The sequence below is a fragment of the Sus scrofa genome, chromosome 1 (genome assembly GCF_054392235.1).
Source record: "Sus scrofa isolate SSC_HxYL_T2T_F1_AM1 chromosome 1, Sscrofa_HxYL_maternal_Yorkshire_Landrace_v2.0, whole genome shotgun sequence".
In the NCBI taxonomy this organism is placed as follows: Eukaryota; Metazoa; Chordata; class Mammalia; order Artiodactyla; family Suidae; genus Sus; species Sus scrofa.
In genome coordinates, this window is record NC_139383.1 from 259,956,017 (window position 1) to 259,983,049 (window position 27,033).

The 27,033-nt window shown below is 46.7% G+C and overlaps 1 protein-coding gene across 3 annotated transcripts in view; it reads right to left on the reverse strand.

Annotated features, from left to right (window-relative positions):
• Nucleotides 1–27,033, reverse strand: part of LOC146407135 (uncharacterized) — a 975,296-nt gene that overhangs the window by 186,294 nt on the left and 761,969 nt on the right. The window contains exon 6 of one of the 3 annotated variants that reach the window (XR_014825610.1): nucleotides 15,366–19,749. The exons of the other annotated variants lie outside the window; for them this stretch is intronic. The gene's annotated coding sequence lies outside the window, so the exon portion shown is untranslated. Of the gene's footprint in view, nucleotides 1–15,365; nucleotides 19,750–27,033 lie in introns of those variants that run through there. 3 annotated transcript variants of the gene reach the window in all.

Sequence of the window (27,033 nt, forward strand, 5' to 3'; positions counted from 1 at the left end):
CTTTAGGATCGTCTCTTTATCACTAACTTTTGCCATTTTTATTATGATGTGTCTTGGTGTGGGTCTGTTTGGGTTCAGTTTGTTTGGGGCCCTCTGTGCTTCTTGTATCTTGAATCCAGTATCCTTTAGATTTGGGAAGTTTCCAGCGATAATTTCTTCAAATATATTTTCCATTCCTTTATCTTTTTCTACTCCTTCTGGAATTCCTATTATGCGTAGATTGGCCCGTTTTATATTATCCCATAGGTCTCTTATATTGCTTTCCAGTTTTTTGATTCGGTTTTCTGTCTGTTGACCAGATTGAGTGATTTCCATTATTCTATCTTCCATATCACTGATTCGTTCTTCTGCATTATTCATTCTGGTTTTTACTGCCCCTAGTTCAGTTTGCATCTCTGCAAATGAATGTTCTAGTTTTTCTTGGCTCCTCCTTATATTTTCTAGCTCCTTTCTGAGGGTATCTGCATTGCTGTTCATATCTTCTCTTAATTCCTTCAGTATTTTCACTATTTCTCTTTTGAACTCCAGGTCTGTCAGACTGCAGAGATCAGTTTCATTGTTGACTGTTTTAGGTGAGTTCTCCTGTTGGTTTGACTGGGGGTGGTTTCTCAGCTTCTTCATCTTGCTTGTTGTCTTCTTTCTCCTGAGGGAGTTGTACTCTCCGTTATCGGGTAGTGTTTGCCTTGTCACTGCCCTGGAATATTTCCTGAGGGCTGTCGTTGTTGGTCAATCTTTTTTTGAGGCAGTGTGGCTTTTCTGGAGTGTTGATGGGACTAACAGTGTTTCTTTGAAGCAAAGGAGGACTTCCTGAGGGCAGACAGGACTGGGAGGTCCACCCCACGATGGTAGCAGATTTCACTTGGTTCTCAGCACCCCCTGGGGTCTTGGGCGGGTAGCAGGGCCCTTGGAGACTCAAGAGGTTCCTCCCCAGGGCAGCCCGACTCAGAAAGACCGTCTGAGATCTTTTCCCGATTCCGCCAGGCTTGTTGCAGCTTTTCTGGGCTGCAGGGGGTCCTGCCTGGAGCTGGCAGTCCTATGCAGCTGGTCCACTAGGTCTCAGCACCCCTTGGGGTCTTGGGCGGGTAGCAGGGCCTTTGGAGACTCAAGAGGCTCCTCCCCAGGACAGCCCGACTCAGAAAGACCGTCTGAGATCTTTTCCCAAGTCGGCCAGGCTTGTTGCAGCTTTTCTGGGCTGCAGGGGGTCCTGCCTGGAGCTGGCAGTCCTATGCAGCTGGTCCACTAGGTCTCAGCACCCCCTGGGGTCTTGGGCGGGTAGCAGGGCCCTTGGAGGCTCAAGAGGCTCCTCCCCAGGGCAGCCCGACTCAGAAAGACCGTCTGAGATCTTTTCCCGATTCGGCCAGGCTTGTTGCAGCTTTTCTGGGCTGCAGGGGGTCCTGCCTGGAGCTGGCAGTCCTATGCAGCTGGTCCACTAGGTCTCAGCACCCCTTGGGGTCTTGGGCGGGTAGCAGGGCCCTTGGAGGCTCAAGAGGCTCCTCCCCAGGGCAGCCCGATTCAGAAAGACCGTTTGAGATCTTTTCCCGATTCGGCCAGGCTTGTTGCAGCTTTTCTGGGCTGCAGGGGGTCCTGCCTGGAGCTGGCAGTCCTATGCAGCTGGTCCACTAGGTCTCAGCACCCCCTGGGGTCTTGGGCGGGTAGCAGGGCCCTTGGAGGCTCAAGAGGCTCCTCCCCAGGGCAGCCCGACTCAGAAAGACCGTCTGAGATCTTTTCCCGATTCCGCCAGGCTTGTTGCAGCTTTTCTGGGCTGCAGGGGGTCCTGCCTGGAGCTGGCAGTCCTATGCAGCTGGTCCACTAGGTCTCAGCACCCCTTGGGGTCTTGGGCGGGTAGCAGGGCCCTTGGAGACTCAAGAGGCTCCTCCCCAGGACAGCCTGACTCTGAAAGACCGTCTGAGATCTTTTCCCAAGTCGGCCAGGCTTGTTGCAGCTTTTCTGGGCTGCAGGGGGTCCTGCCTGGAGCTGGCAGTCCTATGCAGCTGGTCCACTAGGTCTTAGCACCCCCTGGGGTCTTGGGCGTGTAGCAAGGCCCTTGGAGACTCAAGAGGCTCCTCCCCGGGGGAGCCCGTCTCAGAAAAACCGTCGGAGAATTAGGTCGATCTATTCACGGCCTGGCTAGGCTTGTTCTAGCTTTTCTGGGCTGCAGGCCTTTTCTAGGGGGCTGGTGGTGTTTGGTGCTGCTCTGTGGAAGTGTAGCCCCTCCAAAGGGCAAGCAGGCCTGTGCAGGGAGAGCCCCTGCGGTGGTAGGCTTCAGGCAATTGTTGAGGCCAGCCCTCCTGGATGGCAGGCAGCCCCAGGTTCGGCGAGAGCGTAGGGGGTGGCGGGGGTGGGGGGAGGGAATGCACTGGGAAGCACAGCTTTCTGCTAGCTAGCGGGCCTGTAAGCTTGTTGTGGCGTGGGGGGTATTCTATGGGGACCCACCCCTTCTTCTCTCCCCTCCCCAGCACGGGCGCAGACCAGGCTCTTCTCCCAGGTTCCCTCTGAGGCGGCTTTCCACTTCCCCGCCCCTAGAGTATTGCTCCCTTCCTCTGCGACAGCTTTGTTTTCTAGTCTCCCAGGCAGTCTCTGCCCCGTCAAATGGTTTAGAGACCTCCCAAGCAGTTTCCGCTCTTCCCCGCCCCCCTAGCCCGGGGACTAATCTCTGGAGCCGAGGTCTCGTTGCCCAGCACCCCCCCCCCAGGCGTCCCCCGGCCCTTTCTTGGGGACTAACCTTCGGAGGCGAGGTCTCGGTGCCCAGCCCCAACCCAGGCGTCCCCCGGCCCCCTCTCGGGGACCAACCTTCAGAGCTGAGGTCTCGGTGCCCAGCCCCCACCCAGGCGTCCCCCGGCCCTTTCCCGGGGACTAACCTCTGGAGCCGAGGATTCGGTGCCCAGCCCCCACCCAGGCGTCTCAATTTTTGGTGACTGTGCCCGTAGTTCAGATGGTCCGTTGGGTTCTTGATCGTTTTTCCGTACTCCGACTTACTGCTACACTCTTCTCTGCATCTGGAGATTCCTCCGGTTGGTTTGATCTTTCCCCCGGTAGGAGACTTTCCAGGGTGCGGGATCCCTTTCTCCTCCGCAGTTCCCTTTCGGGAGCGCCCGTCCCGCTCGGATTCACCTTCTCTCACTCTCCTCTTTTCTCCCGTTCTGCCCAATAATGTCACGAATTTCTTGCCGTTATTGGAATTTAGGTTCCTCTGCCAGCGATTGGTTGTTGTTCTGTGCGAGTCATTTCTTCTGTAGATGTGCTTTTTTTGTTGTGTTTGTGGGAGAGGGCGAGTGTGTCCCCCTACTCCTCCGCCATCTTGTCCTCTCTCCTTTTTTTTCTGATTATTAACAAGTACAAGCATGTCTTATGTACATTTGTTAGCCATTCAGGTTTCCCTTCCTGTGAAGTTCTTGTCTGCATCCTCATATGACTTCTGGTTGGTTGTCTATACCTGCAGAAGTTTTTTTCTATCCTAGATTCTTTACATACTAGCTATTAAATATTCCCTTATTTGGCATCACTCCATTAAATTTCTCATTTATATCCTTAAAAGAACAGAGGTATTGAATGCTTTAATGTTGTTAAATCCGTCAATTTTTTTAATCTAATAGTTCGAGTTTAGGGCCTTATTTAAAAAGTCCTCATCCACCTAAATTCACAAAAATACAATCATTTTTATTAGCTTCATATTTTTCTATTTTCTTCTTAGAGAGGTTGAGGGCATTTGGGAAGGAGGGTGCACTGGCAGCAGGGAAAGGTGGCTGCAGCACGTGAACCAGTCAAGGCTGGGCAGAGCCAAGGAGAGACAAGGTACAAACCTTAGAAAGCACCAAGAGGCCATGTGGAAGGGTACACGTGAGCGGTAATGTCAGCCCCGCCCAGTGACAGGCATTGCACTGTAGTGACAGTGACCATATGGAAGGGAGGGCAGCAGTCAGGTGGTTGTGAAGGAACAGGGTCAAAGCTCAGAGGATTTTCCTACAGAAGGAGTTAATTTGTTCTGGAAAATCCTGTTGGCTAGGGAGAAGGATAGAAATGGGCAGACTTTAGCTCAAAAACAAAAACAAAAACAAAAAAAAAAAGGAGTAGTTGTAAATATGTTTCTTTAATATCTAGACAATTTTGAAGGAAAAAAGTAAAAGCCTGGGCTGACTGGGTAAGGAAGGCAATTCCCATTATTGGAGAAGTCCTGTCTGGGTCAGGGATGCTCTATGACAAACTGAGCCATGACCTTGCAGGTGACCCCCAGTGTTCAGAGTCTATGTCAGTAGAACTGTGGGATATACTTTTTTCATGAAAATCAGCTGGTGTGGAATGCTGTTATTTTTCTCCACTACCCAGCAAACTCCTCCCCCACCCCACCAGCTCCTACTTTTTTTTTTTTTTTTTTTTTTTTGGGAAACTACTTTTTCCTCTATTGGATGCAGTCCAGGTAAATCCATCAAGATGCCTCCATCTCTCCTAAACCCCATGAAGCCAATCCTTCACTCCCTTTGGAATTTGAATCTTAAGCAGAATCATCAAGGACTGAATAAAGTGGTTAGAGTTTTTTTTTTGTTTTTTTGTTTTTTTCACCTAAAAGGTAGTGACTTGAAAAGGCTACCTAGTCACCTGGCCTGTTCCCTGGAGTCTCTCAAGAGACTGTCTTATTGCAGGTCTAAGCAGTTGGCTACACTCTCTCATCCCAGGAAATTCCATGTCTGACCTAGGTTGGCTACAGTTGGCTGCTTCTACAGAATTCTGCCAAAGAAAGTTAAGTGATATAAGAGGATTTACAAGTTACCAGCGCCTAGACTTGGTTCTTTTGGTCATTCATTCATTCAGAGCCTGAGATTTGTTAGGCTCTGTTCTTGACACTAGAGATACAGAGTCCAAGGATCCCAGGCATAAAAGTAAAACAAGCCCAAGAAGCTGAAGGAATCAACCAACGAAGTTCATAAACCCATAATGTGGGATGCCGGGTGGGGCGTAAGGAAAGATTTCCTAGGGGAGATGACACTTGCACTGAGTCAAGCAATTAACCTGCTCCACCCTTGCTTCTTTTCCATCCTGCCTCATTTCCACATTAGCAAGCCCACTTCCATTAGCTACTCATCACCATTGAAATTGGGTCCCTAAAAGCACCAGTGGCAATAAAGGTGTTAAACAGATTTTCATAGGAAAGTTTGGGAAGCTACACATTTAGAAAGTTTCTTTAGGAGAATGGAATGAGTTTTAAAAAAGCAACAAAAAATGAATTCCTGGAGTCCAGCCCAATTCTGATTTAGTGAGGCAAGAGTCACTGTGTAATTGCATACTTTTTTATTACAAAGATAATGGAATCGTAAAATATAAAGTACACTGGTAAAAATTAGAGATATGACCTAAATGTGGTCACATGGAGTATTCTGTCACAAGGTAGTGGAGAGGGGTGGTCTCTGCTGGACTTTTAGGTTGTCTATCTTGCATATTTAACACTTTGATGACTGTGTCTCATTAATATGGCTTTTCAGCTTCTGAAATTCCATGACACCTGGGGGATGTATTGCATGCTTGTGTTTATACACAATCATTAAAGGCAAGCAGGGTTTGGGGCAGACTTTTGGAATGATGATGTTAAACTATAATATAATTTATCTGAGAAAACATTTATGAAGCATTCTCTTTGTGCCATCCCATATTACTGGAATTAGGGCATGCAAAAATGAAAAGGACATTCTGACTTTGAGAAACTCTCCGTCTAGTGGGGAAGGCTGATTCCAAAAGAGCAACTGAGATGATCAAAATGAACTTAGGACTATAGACACACAGAGGAAAAAGCAGTTAGTTTCACCCAGGCTACCAGAAAGGCTTCACAGAGGAAGGGGACAATCGAAAAGGGTCTGGAAGGGTATGGAGAAGGATAACCTAGGCAGCACAAGGACACTCGAAAGGGAATGAGCCCAGGGGGCTCATCCGGCATGGTCTGCAGTGTTATGGGGAAGGAGGCAGGGGGCTTTAGCCACACATGTGATCATCTCTCCCACCCTAGTCTTTATTACGGGATTACCATCGTTATGGTCAGCACAGTGCGAGAAACTGGATTGCTTCAATTCTTCATTCCTTTCCTACATAAAAGCACGTTTTCACTTGCCAACATCTATAAATTTGATGGGTTGCAAATGTTTAGTCTTTCAATGAGCATCCTCCATATATGTTGCAAGATGATTTTTCAGAATATTATTTTCCAGGCCTAGTTATAGCTTTAAATCAAGCACAGTCAGGTGATCACAGAGCTTCTACGTGTTCAGAAAAGCTAGCTATAGACCATCAGGTGGACAGTGTTTGTAAAACTTCATTCATTTGAGGGCTTGGGGATACTGCTTTGGAATTTCATATTATGAACAGTGATGGGAGTTTTTCTTTTGCCTTATCTAGGAGAAAAATGATTGATAAACAAATGAATGACAAGCACAAATACTGAGTTGATATTTTACCTTGTTTGAACCTTCCTACACGCCTATAACTTTCATTTACAGTAGACTTTATGTCCAGATCACCTTTTCTTCCTCCAACCTGTCAAAGTATCTAGAACTTTAAATCATTACATGGCTTAATTATATAATATTGGATAATAAATGTTTTTATACAAAGAGTACTCTGAAACAGACTCATTATTTTTGTAATTATTTAAGTGTGTACTCTTTCTCTTATTTATTTATTTTTTTTAACTGCCTTTCCATCCAATTGCTCCAAATTAATGGCTTTTTAACCATAAGAGGTTCCTATTTGAAACTGTCTCCCAGGTTAAATATCTCTTCATCATACTACTGCTCTTCTGGCTGAAGAGAATTGATGTGTCTTAATAATAGATTTGAAGATTTTCCACTTTGCCAAAAAAGGGCTGTATGAATGACTTTGGACAAGGCATTTCAGCTTCTGACTTCTTCTTAATTGATAAATGGTGACTTGTTTGACTTCACTGTAGGACTGTGACAAAGATGAATACAATAGGTATGAATACATGAGGATGATACACAAACTTATTAGTCATTGCCATTAAATATTAAACCAGACCTTGCGCCTCAAGTCTGGGCTAGTACTTCCATTGTCAGAGAAGCGGTAGGTCATGTGAAGTTTCATTTGTTGAAAAGCACCACTGAGGCTCATTATCAGGAAGGAGGAATTAAAAAATGAATGAAACTCATCTTGGCTTTCAAAGCTGTGTGGGGTCAGCAGTTACATAAGCCACCTACTGCACAATATTGTGGTAAAGCCTTCAAAAGAGGCATATTTTCAAACAGACACTTTGCTCTGCCTGAGGAAATAGAAAATGCTCAGAAGTAATGTTGGAGATGAATATTGAAAGATAGAAAAATGTGATGGTATAATAGGCAGAATAATGTTCTCCCTAAAAGATGCCCATGTCCTGGAGTTCCCATTGTGGTGCAGCGGAAACGAATCCAACTAGGAACCCTGACGTTGCAGGTTTGATCCCTGGCCTCTCTCAGCAGGTCAAGGATCTGGCATTGCTGTGGCTGTGGCGTAGGCCGGCAGCTACAGCTCCAATTAGACTCCTAGCCTGTGAACCTCCATATGCCGAGGGTACAGCCTTAAAAAGACAAAAAAAAAAAAAAAAAAAAAAGATGCCCATGACCTAATCCCTGGAACCTGGGAATATGTTGTATTCCGTGGGATAAAAGAACTCGGCAGCTGTGATTAAGGCTCTCAGGTAAGGAGACCAGCCTGGATTGTGCAGTTGGGCCCAATCTAGTCAGGTGAGTCCCTAAAAATGGAGAAACTTTCTTTTCTGGTTACAGTCAAAGAGAGCTGTGGATACATAAGAATGGTCAGAGGGATGTGATGTAAGGACTCAAATCACTATCTATGCCTTTAAAGTTGGAGGAAGGAGCCATGAGCCAAAGAATGCAGGTGATCTGGACAAGGCCAGGAAAGGGATGGTGCCCTAGAGCCTACAGTAAGGAATGCAGCCCCTCTGACCCCTGGTCTTTATCCAGCGACATCCATGGTAGACCTCTGACCTCCAGAACTATAAGACAATGAATTTGTGTTTTTTTCTAACCCCTAATCCTGTGGTAATTTGTTACAACAACATAAGAACACAAACAGAATGGGGAAGGTTTACCAAAATGGAAGCACGAGCAAATGTCCAGAGGCACACGAGAAAATGGCAAGTTCCAGCAACTGCAAGTAGTTCCACATGGCTGGAATCGAAATTGTATGCAGGAGAAAAGACAGGAGAAGGGCTGGAGAGAATCAAACCCTTAGTGATAACAGCAGCAATAACAATAGCAGCAACAATATAATTATGGTAACCTTTACTGGGCATTTAATGGGTGCCAGATGCATGTCTAAGCGTTTTCTGTGTATTAATTCAAAAACACAAAACCATCCTATGAGATAGTAATTATTATTATCTCTGAAATCAAGTTACAGAGAAGGCTAAGTAGCTTGCTTGAGCTTAACACAGTCCAGCCAGGCAAGCTAGGATTCAAACCCTGAAGTCTGGCTCTAGTTTCCTCCCTCTGACCACAACACTCTAGTGGGCAGTGTTGAGGCCTTGGAGGAGTTTAAACAGGGGGGAGGGAGACCCTCAGAACTGGGGTTGGGGAGTGGAGCGGAGAGAAATAGAATGTCATTTCTTTATTATTTGTCAACTCTCACTCTCTGTGCTGGTCTTATTCACCATCAAGAGATAGCAATACAGGAGCAGATAAGGAACTAGAAAAGTCTAAGGGGAAAAAAAAAAGGGAGGGAATTGAGGAAAATGAAACAGAGGGCCAAAGAGATATTTCTCAAGGATGGATACATATGCTGCAAATATTTCCACTGAAATTGGCTGTTATTATTTCACAACTCTCAGTACCTCTTTGCTTCCTGCCTTTTGATAAGAATCAGGAACCACTTCCTTGGTCCACACTTCCTGTCACTAGCGATCATTCGGGGTGGGGGTGGGGGGCAGTGGGTACTTCATGTTTAAAGACCAAAATGTTTTGCATACACGGTGCAACATCATTAGATCATTTAAAGTAAGCAGTATCAGTTTGTCTTCTACTGGATCCCACTGGCGATCTCATCTGGATGCCTGTCACTCCACGTGTGCAGACGGATTCCCACAGATCATGGGTCTTCTGCTTTTTGCTCCTCGCCCTTGTCTGCTAAAGGATCTCCTCAATGAATAAGTGAATGAACAAATGAATGAATGAATCCCCCTGGAAGAAGACTTGATGCTAGCTCCAGATGAACCAGGAGCTCCTCTGAGCATTATAGGTAATAAAACAAGGCAAAACAAAATAAACTGAGAATCATTTGGAGACTTTAAGTTGGCCTAGTGCCCAAGGCCCAGCCCAAATCATGAAAATAGAACTTAGGAGTAAGGCTTGTGTATGATTGTTTTTTAATGGGCTGCTCCTCATCTCAGGTAATTCCAATGTTCTCTATGATTGGAAAGCCAGCTCTCCAAGCTTGGAAGAGTATTTTCAGTCTTCAATAAGAGGAAAACCCTGCCTTTGGAGTCAGAAACACAGGTTGGATTCATGTGTCTCTTCTTCAGTAATCTGAGGAAGTTGTTCAGACATTCATCTTTAAACTGTGATTTAATACTTTCCTCTTAGGGTTTTCGGAAGAATTAAATGACATCAAATATGTGAAGCGATTGGCACAGCCTGACATATAGTAGGTGTTATAGTGTATAGTACATAGGAATTCTTTTTTTTTTTTTTTTTTTTTTTTTTTTTTGCTTTTTAGGGCCGCACTTGCAGCATATGGAGGTTCCCAGGTTAGGGGTCCATTCGGAGCGACAGCTGCTGGCCTACACCACAGCCACAGCAATGCAGGATCCAGGCTGCATCGGTGACCTACACCACAGATCACAGCAACACTGGATCCTTAACCCACTGAGCAAGGCCAGGGGTCAAACCTGCAACCTCATGGTTCCTAGTTGGATTTATTTCCACTATGCCACAACAGGCACTCCCTATATTGGAATTCTTGTCTCCTTTCCCCACAAATTCAGGTAGGACATTTGCGGTGAAACAAGGAGGGTTTGATAACCTTAGTGACTCTCTCAAGCCAGAAGACTTGGGCACAAACTGTCTTTCACCAGGTCTTTCTGGGCTGTTCCTGGCAGTGGCCCACATCACTCCCGGGCAGCTGATGCCTGACCTTGAACACACTGATTCCCGGTTTATAGGAGTGCTCTCCCTCTTGCTCTGTGCCAAAGAGGGTCCATGGGGTGGTCTCTCTTCTAGAGTGTAACTTCATGGTGTTTTCGGCTGTGCCCTAACCCTGGCCACTTCTGCACTGGGTATTTGTGTAGCCTGCTGACCCTTCCACTTGTGACTTCCAGCCTGTACCTAGTGGTGCCAGCTGGTTTTTGCCAGAACCTCTTACTCAACACCTTCTTTCAAAGAGCTTGCCAGGAACCAATATTTGAATACCTCTGCTACAATGATGAGTTCTGAGGAACAATGGTCAGTAGTTCTTTCACTATCTGCATCCATCAAGCTTTTGGCATTCTCCTAAATGATCTATATGTAAGAACTGCTTGAAATGCTACAATTTTGCTCCCAATTCTGAAGTAGGTTTCTTCCCCACACCAAACAATTCTTTGACACCAGTTGGGTGTCCTGTAATTCAACTCAATTCTCATACTATCTACCTGGAGATGGCTCCAGCTCCCACAGGTTAAGGGCTCCATCCTAGTCCTACCAAGACTGTCCCCCACCCCTCTCACTTCAGACATCAACTGCAGGTCCAGGTTGTCACCTGTGCATCTGACTGACTAGCTATAGATCAGAGGTTCCAAGAACCCATTCCTTGGATTTGATTAACTTGCTAGAGCAGCTTCCAGAACTCAAAGAAACATTTTACATACTAGATCACTGGTTTATTATAGAAGGCAATAACTCTGGAATAGCCAGATGGAAGAGGTGCATAGGGCAAGGTATGTGGGAAGGGTGCCCATTTGTGAAAAAAGCACCTTTTCATACCTTTCCCTGCCTTTGAGGAGCAGGCTGCTCTCCCCAAATCTCCATGTGTTCATCAACCCAGAAGCTCTCTAAGCCCTGTCCTTTGGGGTTTTGTAGAGGCTTCATTTCATGGAGGCATGATTCATTACATCACTGGCCACTGGTGATTGGATTCAATCTCCAGCCCCTCTTCACCCCAGGAGGTCCAGTAGGTAGGAGACTAGACGTTCCCACCCTCTTATCTCATTGGCTCCTCTAGTGACCGGCTCTTAGTCTTAAGTGACCTAGGAGCATTCCAAAGTCACCTCATGAACATAATAAAACACACCTTTACTGCTCTCATCAATTAGGAAATTCCAAAGGTTTTAGGAGCTCCATGCCACAAAAGGGGACAGAGACCAAACATATATTTATTATAAATCATAACACTGAAAATGCACTTAGGAGTGTGTCCCTTACAGTATCACTGTCGTCTGAATAGTTCATATCCCATTGGGGCAGGTAAAGCAATAGCATTACCCTTCCTGTTACTCAGGACTGCCATGCAGAACTGGGGGACTGCCAGGCTAATCTGCCCATGATGTACAATACCTTTTACAGCTGACAATTGCTTTCACAGTCCTAACTTTCTATGATCATCTCCCAGATGCTCTTGGGAGGACAGGAAATAGATATCATCCCCATTTCACCAAAGAAAACTGAGGCTGACAATCAGACTTCAAAACTATGTTTCCTCTCACCGAATCACATGCAAAATCACAGATATGAACTTTACATGTTTCGGGCAATGAGTCCTGGGTTTCATTTACATATAGGCATGTGACCAGCTGTTTATTCCCAAGTGACTCCGTGGAGGCAGGAACTATAGCTTAACAGACACATGTCATTGTTGCTCTTGAAAAAATGAAAAGTGCCACAACCTAGGTTGATGGTGTTGGCAGGTAAATGAAGTGGGCCTCTTCCCTTCTCTCCCTAGATCCATGCACATTGTCCAAGCTGTTCTAGATATACTTGTTGAAAAAATTTCCGGAAAATTGCTGAAAGTCATTACTCTTTATTTGCATGACAGAAAGAATTTCTCCTGTGCAGTAAATCCTTCCCTGGCTGGGCTTTGAGAGCTAAAATCATCTTCCATTTGGAGATGCCCCGTGGCTTTCCTGGGATGTGTCTCCATTTGGCGTGGAGTGGATCAAGGCTTTTTCCCTAAGCTCCAGCTCTTCATGCCTGAAACCACAGACTCCTTTTCAATAAGACCAATAAGCTGAAATTTCTGGGGCCCTGGAAAACACTCCACTTCCTCAACTCCAACTACTGAAGGATTTGGGCTGGATCTCTGAGTTTTGCATAAGCTAAATAGAGAGAGAGAGAAAGAGAGAGAGAGAGGGAGCGATCCCTTCAGGGAACCCCAAACAGCTGCCTTACTAGTTGTTTGCTGACATTCAGCAGATCCTTCAGAGGCACAGTTCAGATCTGAGAGTCTCTCACTTCCCTGTATCCTGATATCACAGCCCACCTAGGAAGCCAGGTCTGAGGGTATGGGAATCCAGAACATTCCAGATGCCTCTGAGATGGGCCTCAAGTAGAGATTTGCCAGGTGGCTACTGATAAGAAGACAGATGGCTGACCATGTGACTCTGTAGCCATCAATAAGCCCAACTGATGCGGAAGAACCAGGTGCAAGAAAAAGAATAACTGCAGGGAGCAATCTGCTGCTCACTATGCAGGCAGCCACTGCTCAGCCACCCACCTGGTCACCTCATTAACCTCACAGCACTCTCTGAAGAAGGGCATGGTACCCCCATTTCTAAAATACTTATGTCAAAACAAAGCCAAATAAAACTCAACTCATAGTTGAGCTCTAAAGCCACTGAGGGATGGAGCACAGAAATGACTCCAGTTTATACTCTTTGGCAAGATGTGTGCTAGCAGATTCATAAAATCTTTCATTGTTTCTAGACACTGTAAAAGAATACCCAATTTGTGGCTCTTTCCTATTCCATCCCCAGAGACCTTTGAGCTGCCATATGCCAATTAGAAACTGACCTGGAACATTTTGCTTAATTTTAGGGAGAAGAAGTAACCTATACAAAAGTTTCTTTGTGCTAAAAAATCTCAATTTTTGGCTATCTATTGGTACAGCATCCACAATACAACCAATACAACTGGTTCTTGTTATCTCTTTCCAGACTCCTGGTCCTTTCCCTTCCTTCCTGTCTAGGAAAGAGGAGGGTGGGAGGAAAGTGTGAGGGTCTTCACTGAGCCTGCTTCCTGGCTGCTGTGTGGCTCTAACCAGGAGACAGTGATGTCCATAGACTCCACAACAGTCTTCAAGTGCTGTTTATTAGCAGTAGGGGTGACTTTTTCATGCGTGGTGTCTTCCTTGATCTCCCCAGCCTGCATGAACTTATTTGAGGATGCTCTCTGTCTTTCCACCAGAACACTGTTTATGATTGCACCGAGAGAGACAGACAAAGACACAGACACACACACACACACACACACACACACACACAGAGAAAGAGGGAGATGGGGATTCCCAGGAGTTCTGCTAGCCAGTAGATGTCACGTTGATGTCTTGGTGTTGGCTGTGGTTGGCAGAATTCAGACCCTGAAAACTGGTAAATAATATAACTTGCTATAACTGAGGCCTTTTTTTTTCCCATTCAGAGAGATGGTTGTTAAATATTTACCAACACACCCTTGACTTAGGGTTGCATTCAACTGTGGGGACCCACAATTTTGCTGGTACTTTCTGGATTATATTCCCTCACCCTTCTTCCCATGGTGCTACTGAATCCTACCCGGATATCTTTGTGTGCACTTCTGGAGAAATGCTAGTGTTATGTTCAAAGAAGTCAATGCAAATAGGATGTTTATTCATATAGAGCTTTTATGTCATTTGAAGACATCTCTCACACATTTCTTCATTTTGATCTGTACCGCCACCTTGAGAAAGGCAGAGTTTGCACTCATTTCCAACTTGCAGATGGGAAATCTGCAGGTCAGCGTAGCTCCATGGGAATGATGGATCAAGGTAAGGACCCAGGGATTTTTCCCCACAACTTTGCTGCCTCTGAAAGTCCCTAGACAAAGCAGTCACTATTCCCAGGACAGACTGTGGCCAGCCAGGGAGAGCCAAACTGCAGTGAGAGCAGAAACAGCTTTTATGTGGTTTGGGGCTGCATTCTGTGATTCTTTATGTAGAAGCAAATTGTCCTTTTAATTATTGTGTGGGCTGTACTGAAATAGATGCACATTCCTTGAGCCACTGGCAGCAGCCAGAATGGTCCAGGTGTTCAACCTGAAGATCCGCCAAGTTTCAAACTTGATGCTCATCATTGGGAGTAGTATCTGTATTTCTAAGCAGAAAGTTCTGTGTGTGTGTGTGTGTGTGTTTAACTAAGGCTTTGGATTATTGTAAATAGAAAGCACAATGGAATCACAAAGGCATCACGACATATTCCATTATGTGAAAGAGCTGGGGACAAGGTCATGGTGAGCAGTAAGCAGTGAGTGAGTGTTCACTGGGACAATACAAGACTAGGTTCTGCTCACCCTGATCTGTCATGGGCATGAGGATTTTATAATCGTTGCCAAAGGATAAGCTCATTTGGCTGAATGGCTGAGACTTCTATCTTTGGAAAATATCCTCCTATATTCTCATATAAGATTGATAACACAAAGTATATTAGCCTATACTATGTAGCCTACATATAGAATTGGGGTTTCCAAACAATGAAAGCCAAGAAAAAGCCACACCCCTGTCATGGTCTCTTCTTTGTCCTTCTGCTTTGGGGCCAGAGTGATCCTTCCCTACTTGTTTCCCAGCTCTGGTGACCATGGACAACCCCATCCCTCTGCTCTTCCCCAAACCAAGCCTGGTCACTGTCTCCCCTTCTCCCTCCTCAGATACTAGGCCCCGCCACACTCCCAAACAACTGGAAAAGGAAGCACAGAGATCACCCTAAATTTGAATGACCTGAGCAACAAGGCTCTGGCTCACCCCGTGGAGGCTCACAGGACTCCCTGAGCGGGTGTCATTGCTTCGCCAGCGTCCCCTCCCTCCCCCTTCACAACAGTACCCAAAGTACTCTTTAGGGCACTTCTGTGCCTCTGCGTCATGCGGTCTGTGTGGGACTGAGCATCAGTCTTGGTGGCATTTTTACTTAGAACTTCTCCCCTTTCCTGGCCAAGGGGAGCCTTCTTGGCCAAGGGGAGCCTGTCAGATCTAAATCACTCAGACTCTCTCCCAAGGAGTTCTGAGCAGCTACAGGAGGGAGAATCCAACTAGCACTTAGCTCATCCCAGGAGCTAAGATGTGAGAAGCCTGTCCACAGCTTCCTGCAGCCTGGATGCTCAGGGCTGCCCTGGACCCTGGTTTATCCCTGGACTGATTAACTTTCCCGTGAATTCACTTACACTCTCAATATAGTCTTTTTTTTTTTTTTTTTTTTTAGGGTTTGCTTTTCTCAAGTTAACCAGTAGATCTATTGCTCATGATCAAGATACCTCTAATAGGTAGGGTCTCAAATAAATAAGAACTTCACCTGCTGAGGCTACGGGCTCTAGTCACAGCCCACTGGCATCTCTGGGCAGGTTGGAACGTTCACTAGTAATGGCATATCCCCACGGAACTACTGTGAACCAAAGTGGGAGGTGAGATGTTGGAAATGAACCTGAAAACAGTGTAAAACTTTGGGTTAAAAATGACCAAGACCTGCACTGACACTGAGTGAGCACAAACTAGGAACGTGGGTATCTTCCCCAACTTGTTTTTGAGTTCATTCATCTCGAAGGTGACAGTGCTGGGCCAGATGACCAGCTCCTGGGGATCCACGACATTATCACACTGGAGTTTTCAATCATTTGGTAATCACAGACCAAGCATCTTCCCTGTGCTAAGCACTGGCCCAAAGAGATGGGTAGGATACAGCCTCTGCCCTTAGGTGACATCGTTAGATCTGTGTTGGAGGGAAATGGCACAGGCTAGAGGCATAGGGCAGTGATGTCAGGACATAGAATAGTCAGGCTTACAGCCACGCCATGGAGGCAGAGGGGGTTTCAGTGACCCAGTGACCCGGTGAGTAACGAGAAAGAGAAGGGCTCATGAGCCAGGTTCCTGACTTATGTGATGGCAGGTCCCTGCTATTAAATGGCCATTGTTTTTTTTTTTTCCCCCATGTGGTGGGTTCTTGGGAGGGAATTGAGCCACAGAGGCTCAGAAGTCAGTCACCTTTTACTTTGTTTCTCAAGACAGTTGCACTTCTCCTGGCTGCCCAAGAAAAGCAGACCTTCCACTGCAGAGATTTCGGAGACCACACAGCACACCACCCGGACACCTGCTTTTCCTCGGAGGCCTCTTACTTTCCAAGACTGCGAGAAACGCACACAGCAGGAAACTGCTTAGCAACTGCACGTAGCAAATTAGGATTCCAAAATATTACTGTGGGGTTTCTTCCTCCCCGCTTTGTTCTCCTGGTTTGTTTTCAGTTGTTCATGATTCAGGCATTGTTCCATCACACAACAACACGTTAACCGGTTCTGCAGGCCCTGGGATGGGAACTGCACTGAGGCCACAGCTTGGCTTCCTGGGGGGCTGCAGGCAATGGTCCTAAGCTGTCGCCCCGGGAGCTGGCCGGCCAGGGGAAGCTGCAGGGGCTCAGGGTGTGCAGCCCAGCAGCCCCAGGGTGAGGCTGTTCTTAGGGCCCCTGCATTTCCCTGGGGCTGACACTGAGGGAGTTTCCTTCATCTCTTAACTTGTCAGGCCCCTTGTTATCATGCTTTCTTCTTATCTCTGCACTCTGGCCAACTCCCGGCCCTTTCCGTGTTTCCACGTTTCCTCTTTTGGCAGGATGAGTCTCTTACCCATCAATCTCTCTCTTATTTCCAAATATACATCTCTGTCTCTGGGTTCCTAGGCTGTTCTTTCTCTAAGTCACTGTCTCTCTGTGTTCTCTGTCTCTATCTCTGTTTCCCTTTGTCTCTTTCTGGCCTCTCTCTCTCTCTCTGTCTTCCCATCATCTCTCTCTGCTTCTCCTTATTTCTGACTCTCTCTCCGTGGCTCTGTCTTCATCCCCTTCTATCTCTGCAAGTTTCTGTCTGTCTCTCACAATGTCTCTATTTCTTGGTTTATCCTTTCTCGTCCTCTGTTTCTCTCTGCTGGTTTTCTCTCTTTGTATTTCCTTCACTCTTCCTGCCTCTCTTTTCTTTCTCTCACCCTCTCTTTTCCCTGCCCCCCTCCCTCTCTCTTTCTGAGCCTTTTGGAAGCTCAGCATCTTGGCCCAGATCCCAAACAAAATGGGCTCAGTTTCCAGGACAGCTAATATTGCCCGTTGAGGGTTAATTTTTCTCCGGCATCACCAACGTTCCTTCCATTTCAGAATCCCTGAGTCTGGCCAAAAGCACTTCCTAGAAGAGGGCCCACGTGCCATGGCAGAAGCCACCCAGCCATGCTGCACCCCAGAGGACTCCAGAGAAGGCAGGATCGACAACTGCAGCACGCAGCGTGCCGGGATTTCTCTGGCCGTGCGCCAGCTAGTCAGAGGCAATTAATATGAAATCAATAGGCCAAATCGACGTTTTCAGAAGTTAGCTCAAAAAAAAATCCCCGAAGATTAACCAGCCTGTGGCCTTTGCTATGAAATTGTTACCACACCACTTTCTTTTCTTTTGAAAGTCCAGATGGGCAGATAAATCCAAAGTGGATCAACCACATCTGTCATTCCTCCACACAAATTACACCCCCTCCCACCACTTCCCTCTTTCCTCTGCAACATGCACAGCACTCAGGGCCTGGGCCCAATTCATACTGTATGCTGCACTATATGTTTTGAATTCCCCATTGTATTCAGAGGAACCGCATCCTGACCCTTCCAAGGCAAAGAGCTGGCAAATTCCGAAGTCTGCTTTTTCTGAAGGGGGGCATCACAGGGAGGAGGGGGCTGCTTTCTTCCAGGCTCAAACTGGGCCAACAGTAGAACCCAGCTGCATCAGCTACCTTCTCCATTCTTCCAAACGAGTATTCCAACCAGAATAGTGTATGTGGCTGTTTTCCATTGCCAAAGCCCCCTTTCCTAGATTTGCTGGGGAATGGAGCATCATGCTCAGTTTAGAGATGAGGTTATCACTCAAGTCCTCTCTGAGAGGGGATGTGGGAAGGAGAGAGACCGGAGGGGCTCCTCGGGTGAGTGTCTCACACAGAGTAGCCAGGGCAGCTGCTGGTATTAGAATCAGGGTAGCCTCCGGGGTTTTGAGGCAAGTCTGAAAAGTTAAGACTGGTGCCTAAGGATCTCTGTCTAAATGAGTCCTTGAAATATGGAGGACTCAAGTAGATATCAGAAATGAAATAAACCTTGGAAAGCCCGAAATCAAGAGTATTGGGAAAATAGCATTAGGAAATTCTTAAGAGATGGCTAGCCGTGCTTCTTTTGAACTCTTCGTGAATGCATACAAAGGGGTGTTAAAAAGCAAAGGACAGATAGAATCTTGAGCAAAGTCAGGAGACTTTTCAAGCCCAAGGCCTCTAATTCCAAAACATGTGCTCCTTAAGTAAAAGAGTGTTTCCCGAAGTTTCTTCATGACAAAGCGGCCAAGTGACTGTACATCCTTCCAGGTCGGGGATACGTATTACTTTCCCTTTGGGATTATTAAGAAAAGTACAGGGAATGTTCTATTTTGTGTGATCTGAGACTCTTGAAAAAAAAAAGAGGTTTCACATGAAAAACTAAAATTGTAGAGCTATTAAAAGTGAAGTATATTCCAGAGCTAGAAGATGTTTAGAGCCTGACAGGTCCATCCTCTTGGTTTGAGAGACAAAGGAAAGAAGCCAAGAGATAGTATGTCATATATGAGGTCACAGAGCAAGTGTGCTGGAAGGTGGCCACACTCCTCAATTCCAACTGCAAGTTCGTCACGTGGTTGTGACACTTCTTCATGCCACACTCTCGGAGAGCCCGGGAATGAAAAAGATGTTGGCTGAATAGAATGACACTCCTGGGATTTGAGGCTATAAAATACGGTTGTTTGGGAAGTTCGGAAAGGCTAGACTTAGAGAAAAGTGACTTGTGTTTTGAGTGTCTGTGTCAACATGACATGCTGCAGCCCCGGTCTGTTCTGAGGTTCTGACATTGCTGGTCTTTGCGGTCTGGCCAGAGTGCTTCTTTGCTCCTGATCAGAGAATGACTTGGGTAGCATCCCCCATCCCTGTTTCCTTGCTGGACCCCACCTTGGACCCTGAGAAGCCCTGGCTCGGTCAACATCTTGCCTGGCCCTGCAGACCTGAGTACATTGGTACCTTCTTTGTCTGGCCTGAGTCCAAAGCTTGCTGCCTGCTCTTTGTCCTGAGGTTGTCTTGAACTGGTCATCTCTCTCATTATCCCTCCTACTTGTTCAAGCCTCTGTGACAGAGATAGACGCCTGGCACTGGGAATCAGCAGCTTCTGCCACATTCCAGAAGTGACCTTGAAGTGCAGACTTAGACCATCGCCTGGTTCAACCACATTTTCTCTCCACCCCTCCTGCCATTGGCTAACGCCTGCCTGCACACACATGCACCTGTGTGCAGATTTTGCAGATTAGTAAGTTGAATCTCACGAAAAAGAAGCAACTTGCCCCAAAGCACACAGTCCTTTGTGACAGAGTTTTGGCTCGAGGTAGAGACTTCACTATACCAAGCCACCTCTCCATTTTCAGTTCTAATGAAGAGAATTCCTCTGGGTTATTATTTCCACCTGCATTTTATAGAAGCACATTCTTAGTTCCAATCTAAATGTTAGATGATGTCAGCAGAAGGACAGCAAAGCCAGGTCTGGATCATTTCCTATGATTGCAAAGTAATTGGAACACAAAAATATGTTTTTGAAAAATATTAAATGTTAAAAGCCAATATTTGTTCAATGCTCCCTAGTTCTGGGTCCTGTTTTAAGAGCTTTATGTGTACTAACTCATTTAATCTTTACAAGAGCCCCATGAGGTATGAACTAGCATTTTCCAGCTTTACAGATGAGGAAACTAAGGAATTGGGGAGATTAGGTTACTTGCCCAAGACCACAGTGTAGTAAATAGCAGGGCTGGGATGCAACCCAGGTGGTCTGGCTCCAGAGCCACACTTTTTAAGTGCTATGCTGGGCTGTCGAAAATGCTGTGGCAGCTGAAGAAATAGTCCAATTCAAATACAATTAGGCTTATTGAAGAATAACTGCTAATCTCCACTCAGCTCTCTGAATGCAGCTTTGCATCTTCTTCTTCAGTGTATGGTCTCTCACTGGCTGCTCAGACCCCATGCAAGATGGGAAGTTTGGGAAAGGAGAGTGATTTAAGTGGTAAGCAACAGAATTGGTCCAGATTAAGAACTATCACTTCATCCCCCATTTTACATAAGGGGAAAATGAGGCCCAGAGGCATTAGTGAGGATTAGCTCTCTGCAGAGAGCCTAGCACAGTTTGCCTGGGGCCAGTGCTGAACATATATGAAGTTCTAAATCAGATCCCAGTCTCTGAACTGCGTAAGTTGAGGCCACTGGACTCCTCAGACCCCTTGGGGGAGGCCTGGGGTCTCCACTGTACTCATGCTAGAGAGACAAGCTTTTCCTGTGACCTGGGCAAACATTATAGGTGAACAAGAGGATTAGGATGAGAACTGAGGTAGAGGGTGAGCAGGGCTGAGCCCCTCTGAGAATCTGAAGTGCAGGTTCCTGGGTGTAGGGGATGGACCCTTGATCTGGACACCGTCACGGAGCAAGCAAAGAGCAATAATTTGGCCGTGCAGGAGGTAGGGTTTGCCACTGGTCAGCACAGTTCCAACCCTGGATTGGAGTCTTGCTTGCTTCGTGTGTAAAATGTGGCTGAAATACCACTGATCATGCTAAATTGTTTAATGATTAAGGTAACAGTTATTTCCTTACTGATGGTACATAATGGGCCATCTAAACTCTTTTCCTTTCCCATCTTCTCTGTCAAATTCTATCCTCCTTGATAAAGATCTAGCCAAGGCACTGGGGGGGATTTCATTCCCTTGCAAGAATGAAATGAAATGAAAAGCAATTTTTAATGGTTTGCTGGTATTAGGGATTTTCAACTGCCTTGTGTAACTGACAGCAAGGGGTAACTTAGGTAAAGGTAGTTTCTTAGAGCTGCTATAACAAATTACCACAAACCGGGTGTCTTAAAAGAAATCCATTTTCTGACAGTTATGGTGGCCAGGACTCCAAAATCAAGGTGTTGTCAGAGTTTGGCTCTTTCTGAAGGAGGATCCAGCCCATGCCTCTCGCAGTTTCTGGTGCCTGCTGGCAATCCTGGGTGTTCTTTGGCTTGCAGACTCATCACTCCAGTCTCTGCCTCCGTCTTCACATGGCCAGCTCCTCTGTGTGTTGTGTCTTCTTCCTTTCTGTCCTTATAGGACACCTGTTCTTGGGTTTAAGGCGCATCCTAATCCAGGACAATCTCATCTTGAGATCCTTCTCTTAATTGTATCTGCAAAGATTCTTATGCCACTGAGATTCTGAAGGGACACAAGCTTGGGGGAGGTGGTCCCTATTCAACCCACCACAGACAGACGCATCAAGAGAAAAGGATATAACAGATAGGACTGGCTGTGGATCCTGTCTTTGCCACTTACCACCCACTTGCTGAGTAATTCTGACCATATGGCTCCCCTTCTCTCATCCTCAGGTTGTTCCCCACATCACCTCTAATGAGACCGTGCATGAGAGAGAACTTTGGAAAACGCTACCCGAGACAGTGCGGCTTTTATAACAGGATAGTAGGGAAATGAGAACTCAGTGAGAAAAGAGACTGATCAAGTGAGGTTTTGCTGGCATCCTGTGGGCAGCAGCTAAGATTATTTTCCCAAAATGCCCCTACATAGCCAGGGTGCTCCATAGCCCTGTACAGAGAGGACCAACTTGACCCCCTCTCAACTCAGCTGCTGTTCCTTTCTGGAACTCACATCTCCAGGCTTTAGCAAGGAGGGGTGACACCCAAGCTTCCTGCCCACTGGTCCACACTCCCTCAGATGAGTGTGCAGATATTATATAACTGCACTGATAAAAAGCCATGTGACCCGGTACCCATTCCTTCTGTGTGACTTGTGGGCAGGCTCTCTGGGTAGACTATAACTGCTGAAATGCGTGTGATCCAGATGTTTATCTCCTAATTACGAGTCTCTGATGTGCCGCTTACGGTAATATGCTTGTCCATGCTAATCTCATCTCTTCCCCCAGAGGATCCGCCAGGGTGGATTTGACAGAAGCAAAGACAGTGTCTCCAGAGTGTTTAAATTAGGCAGTTGTGCCCCAGTTACTGTCAGCTCCAGGTGCCAGACTTAACAGCAAAGATGTTCAGTTCAACCGCTCTCCACTGATGTCTGTTCTGACCAGGGAGTGTCACAGCCTCCAGAGAGGGGACACAACAGGTAGGGACTGCTAATTAGCACACAAGGTGATTAGGGCTCCAATCCAGGGTCTGGGGAGCAGGCTGTGGGCTAAAGAACTCCATCGGAGGTTTGGAGCTCAGTAAGGACGGGGCAATTTAGCTGAGCTCTTCCTATGGGATGAGTCAGAAATGATCAGGCCAGTGTGGAGCAGGACGGCATTCGTGGCAGAGGACACAGCCTGAGCAAAGGCACGGAGGTTTGGCAGATGGCTGCCTCTGGGATACGTGGAGAGGGTGGGAAGGGATGAGGCCAGAGAGGTAGGCTGGGGACACATCACCCAGTGCCTTGAAAGTCAGGCCAAAGAGTTGTTCCTGCAAACACCAAAGGAGATATGGCCAGGTTTATTTGGAAAGAAAAACCAAGGTGCGGTAGATAAGTCACTTGCTGTAGCCCAGAAGCCTAATGAGAGGAGGCCAGGGAAGGAAGAAGGGAGAGGAGCTCTCCGTTCAAGGCGATGGTGGCCCGAATGAAAGGACAAGGCTGGGGAATGGGTGAGTAGAATGACAGGATGAGAGATTGTCTGTGGGAGGGTGCGGCAGGGAGGAGTGAAGGAAGATACTGATGTTTCTGGCTGGACTCACTTAGATGCATGAAGTCCTCTCGGATGCGGACTGCAGGAGGAGACAGTCGAGAAAGTGGTGGAGAGGGTCTAGGAGAGATGAGGAGAATTGATTTTAGAAGCACCAGGTTGTAAGTGTGTGTGTAAGCCCCACTCCACCCCAAGTGGGGCTTTGCCATTTTAGGTGCCTAAGGAGAATATCAGCTTCTATATTCCAAAAAGCCTGACCTGACCATGCACAGCAAGGACTGCAGCCCGTGTTCTAACCCACAGTTCCAGCCTTGCCCTCATTGCCCTCTCTATATCTTCCTAGGTGTCAAGGAGGGGGGTTGCTCCCACTCTGGGCTACCACCTTCAGATCCCAGCCCCACTCCTCCCCCTCAACACAGGTCAGCAATTGACCAACCCTCTTGAGACAACACCCCACAAGACACACCCCCATGCCCCTTGCCTTTAGCATGCTCTTCTGTCTCTGCCTCCCCCTCTCCCCTCTGCCTCCTCCTCTCCACTGCTTTGCCTGGGCTGGCTCAGAACAGGAATCCCCTGAGCCTCTTACTCTGCCAGGGTCCATGGCTGGGGTTAGGTGGGTGGTGGGGAGGTGATGGGTAGGGAGAAGGTAGCATCTCCTGGTCCTTCCCTTCATTTCTCTCCCCATTTTTCTCACTCCTCCCACCACACTTCTTTTTCTTCTCTTTTCTTTTGCATCATTCTGGGGAAGACCTTGGGGTCAGTTGGGGCTATAAGTTGAGGCTTGTGGAGAGGTAGTGAGGGTGCCTGGTGGGCCTGAGAAAGTCATAGGCATTGAAAAAACTGGTCCCTTGTAACAGGCAACACCACAGTGAACCAACTGCCCTGGAGACTGTAGGTCTGCAGGTCTTCCCTCTCTGCAATCACTCAGTTTCTTTCTTCTCTCTTCCTTCCTTTCCCTTCCTTCTTTCAATGAGTGTGAACAGAGCACTTCCTCTGTGCAAGGTGGGACTAGACTTTGGGGACAGAGAGGCGGGGATGACATGAAGGGTGTCTTTTAGGAGCACTGGGTCTAGTGGCAGAAAAGAAAGCAGACACTCACCATTCCCTCTCCTGAGACCCCTGGCAGAGGGAAGTCCAGAGGAAACGACGCTGGAGCTGGGACTCAGGATGAGCTTTGCCAGGGAGAGGGCATTCCAGGCAGAAGCACAGAGGACCACGGGCCATGCCCACTCCTTTTCTGTTCCTTTTCTACCTTCCCTCCCTCCTTTCTCCATCTTCCCACTCCTTCTCTCCTCCATATTTTCATCCCAACAAGGTGTTAATGAAATACTTTGGCTACATATATGCCAAGACCTATGTTAAAGACTTTACATATATTATTATTATTATTACTACTATTTTGTCTTTTGTCTTTAGGGCTGTACCCACGGCATATGGAGGTTCCCAGGCTAGGGGTCAAATTGAAACTGCAGCTGCCAGCCTATGCCAGAGCCACAGCAAGGAGCGATCTGAGCCGGGTTTGTGACCTACACCACAGCTCAGGGCTACATAAATTATTTTTATCTAATGCTGCCTATGATGTAAAGGCAATCCCTACTCTATCATTCCCACTCTAGAGATGGAGGAAATATGGCTCAGAGATCTCATCTGACATCCTAGAAGATGGTCAGGGGAGATGGCCAGTGGGTGTTGAACTTTGGAATTAGGTGATAGCTACTTTCAACCCAACTCTGTAAACTACTTTTAGACATTTTAGAAAGTGATACATTTGTGTCTTAATGCTTCCTTGCCTTTGGATGAGAAAGTAGGGTGAGTGGAGTAGGAAATGCACTAAGTAGGCAGCCAGTGGACGTGGTCCCATTGTCTTTCTGTAGGGGGCCTGAGGAAGAAGAGGAGGAAGGTCCAGCCCCTTGGCATCCTCTGCCCTACTCAGCATGGGGTTCCCTGAGCAGAACAAAGGGGACCAACCACACAGGCGGGAGGTTTGGTGTGGTTCGTACACGGCTGCCCAGAGCCTGTGCTTGGTTTAAGGCTCTGTTGTTGCCATCTTCCAATTCTTAATAATTTTAACCAGAGGCTCCACATTTTCCTTTTGCGCCAGGGCTGGAAATTATGTAGTTGGTCATTCTTGGGAAACCAGCTTTCCCGCCCATCCCCTGTCACTCTCTGGCTGCTGCCCCTGCAGGGATTCTCCACCAGCTCCCCTGCGGCCCGACTGCTCCTTTGATCTGAGACACAGGCTGGTTCCTGGGTCCGCACAGAATAGCAGAATGATCGTGTCCAGCACCAGATGTGATTACCCAAATCATTTCCTCCTGTGACCAGGACCTGGATTAATACTTCCCAGGTACCAGGTGTTCCTCAAATATCTGCATGTGGAAGGGTTTGGGTGGCTCCATTCTTTTCTCTTTCGATAAAACAATTAGGTCATTTAGAATATGAAAAGCTTTGAAATCTTGAAAGTACTTTATTTGAAGTTTGGGGAAGAAAGGACTTTGATGGTGAAAGAAAAGACAGCTATTTCCATTTTAAACAAGGAAACAGCAGGAGAGATTTCTGTGAGACAGTTACTGCTTGTACTCCACTGTCCAGGATACTAGTTAGGGACACTGGAGAATCACTTTTTTTTGTAAATTGGGACTAGGATCAATAGGGAGAAGTTGCAGAAAGAAATCTTTGGGCTCGGAGTAATGAAGAGTTTCTAGTATTCAGAAATTTCTAGATGGGGATTTGACCAATTCACAAAGGAGTGAGGTGCTTATCTCTGGAGGCACTGAACCTGCTACATGTCCTTGCTGATTCCATAGAGGGGTAGAGGAGCTCTAAGCATCAAATGGGCACTTGCACAGATGGAATTTTAAGGTTCTTACCAACCCTGGCAATGTGTGTTTAGTTGATTAGAATGACTCTGAAATACTGAGTCTTTCTGGTCCCGTGGGTTTATCATTCTTCCTGTTTATATGGAAAAGCTAAGGTCACTCCCTTTTTATATTTCTGCCAGAGACAAATGAGGAGTCCACATTCTTCTAACTACCATTTAATAGATAAGCAGGAGAATACGGATTTACTTCCAATTCTAACACAATTCCCCGAAGTCCGGGACCTTCTCTGAAATGAATGAACCAGAATAAATGCACGAGGACAATGAGAAACATTCAATGCAGAAACGAGCAATGTAGAGCCTTTTGAGATGAACATGAGCAGATAGGACAGACCCCAGGTGGTGGGTCCCCTAGGATGTGGGTTCCCACAGTCCTCACCAATCCTCCTGACTCAGTCAGCTGCTGCAGAGCCAGCCAGCCTCCGGGGTGTCCACCTCCCCTCAGAGCAGAGCTAACAGCGTTAACACACGCCTGGCTGAGGGCCTGGGGAGAGGATGTTCATGATATGCTAACAGAAACTTCTATGACCCTTGAACGTCACAGTGTTCCTAGCATTTCCTCAGGCATAAGCCATATCCTGGAAACAAGCCACACACAGGTACATGAAGACACAGCTGGAAAATGCTTGTGTTTATTCAGTTAAAAGCATGGAAAGCATGGTCAGGAGGTCTTGGTGCTCATCCTAGATTTGCCTTTGAAGACCTAGGTGGCTGTGGCCAAGTTCCTTCTCCTCTTGTTGTCTCATTTTTCCCATTAAAAAAAAATACAGACAGTAATAGTCCTACCCAATATGATGGTTATAAGGACTGAATGAGTTAACCTAAGTAAAATGCCTAGAAAAATTCCTGTAACATCGTAAACACGACGTAAATAATGAAAAGCAAAGTATCAAAGTCTTTACGGCATATCCTTTCATGATAGGCCTTCACATCAGCATCTTACGAGAGGAATATGACACTCAGGTGTCAAGTGAGGTAGCTAAAGTCATATACCTGAACCCATTTTTCACTGCTACCAGGGCTAGATCAGCTATGAGATGGCTTGCATTTGTGGTACTCAGTGCTTCTGTCTATAAACTGACAACTTTGCCTGGATCTCTTCGGTCCCTTGGTTCTGGTGGGCATCAGCTAGATGCAGGAAAAGTTCACTTTCAAGTTTATCTCTAATTCCATTGATTACGTGGAAAGTCATTTTCAGCATCATCATTTTGCTCAGTGTTGATATGGCCTCAGAAGCTTTGACAACCCAGCACTGCTAGGTC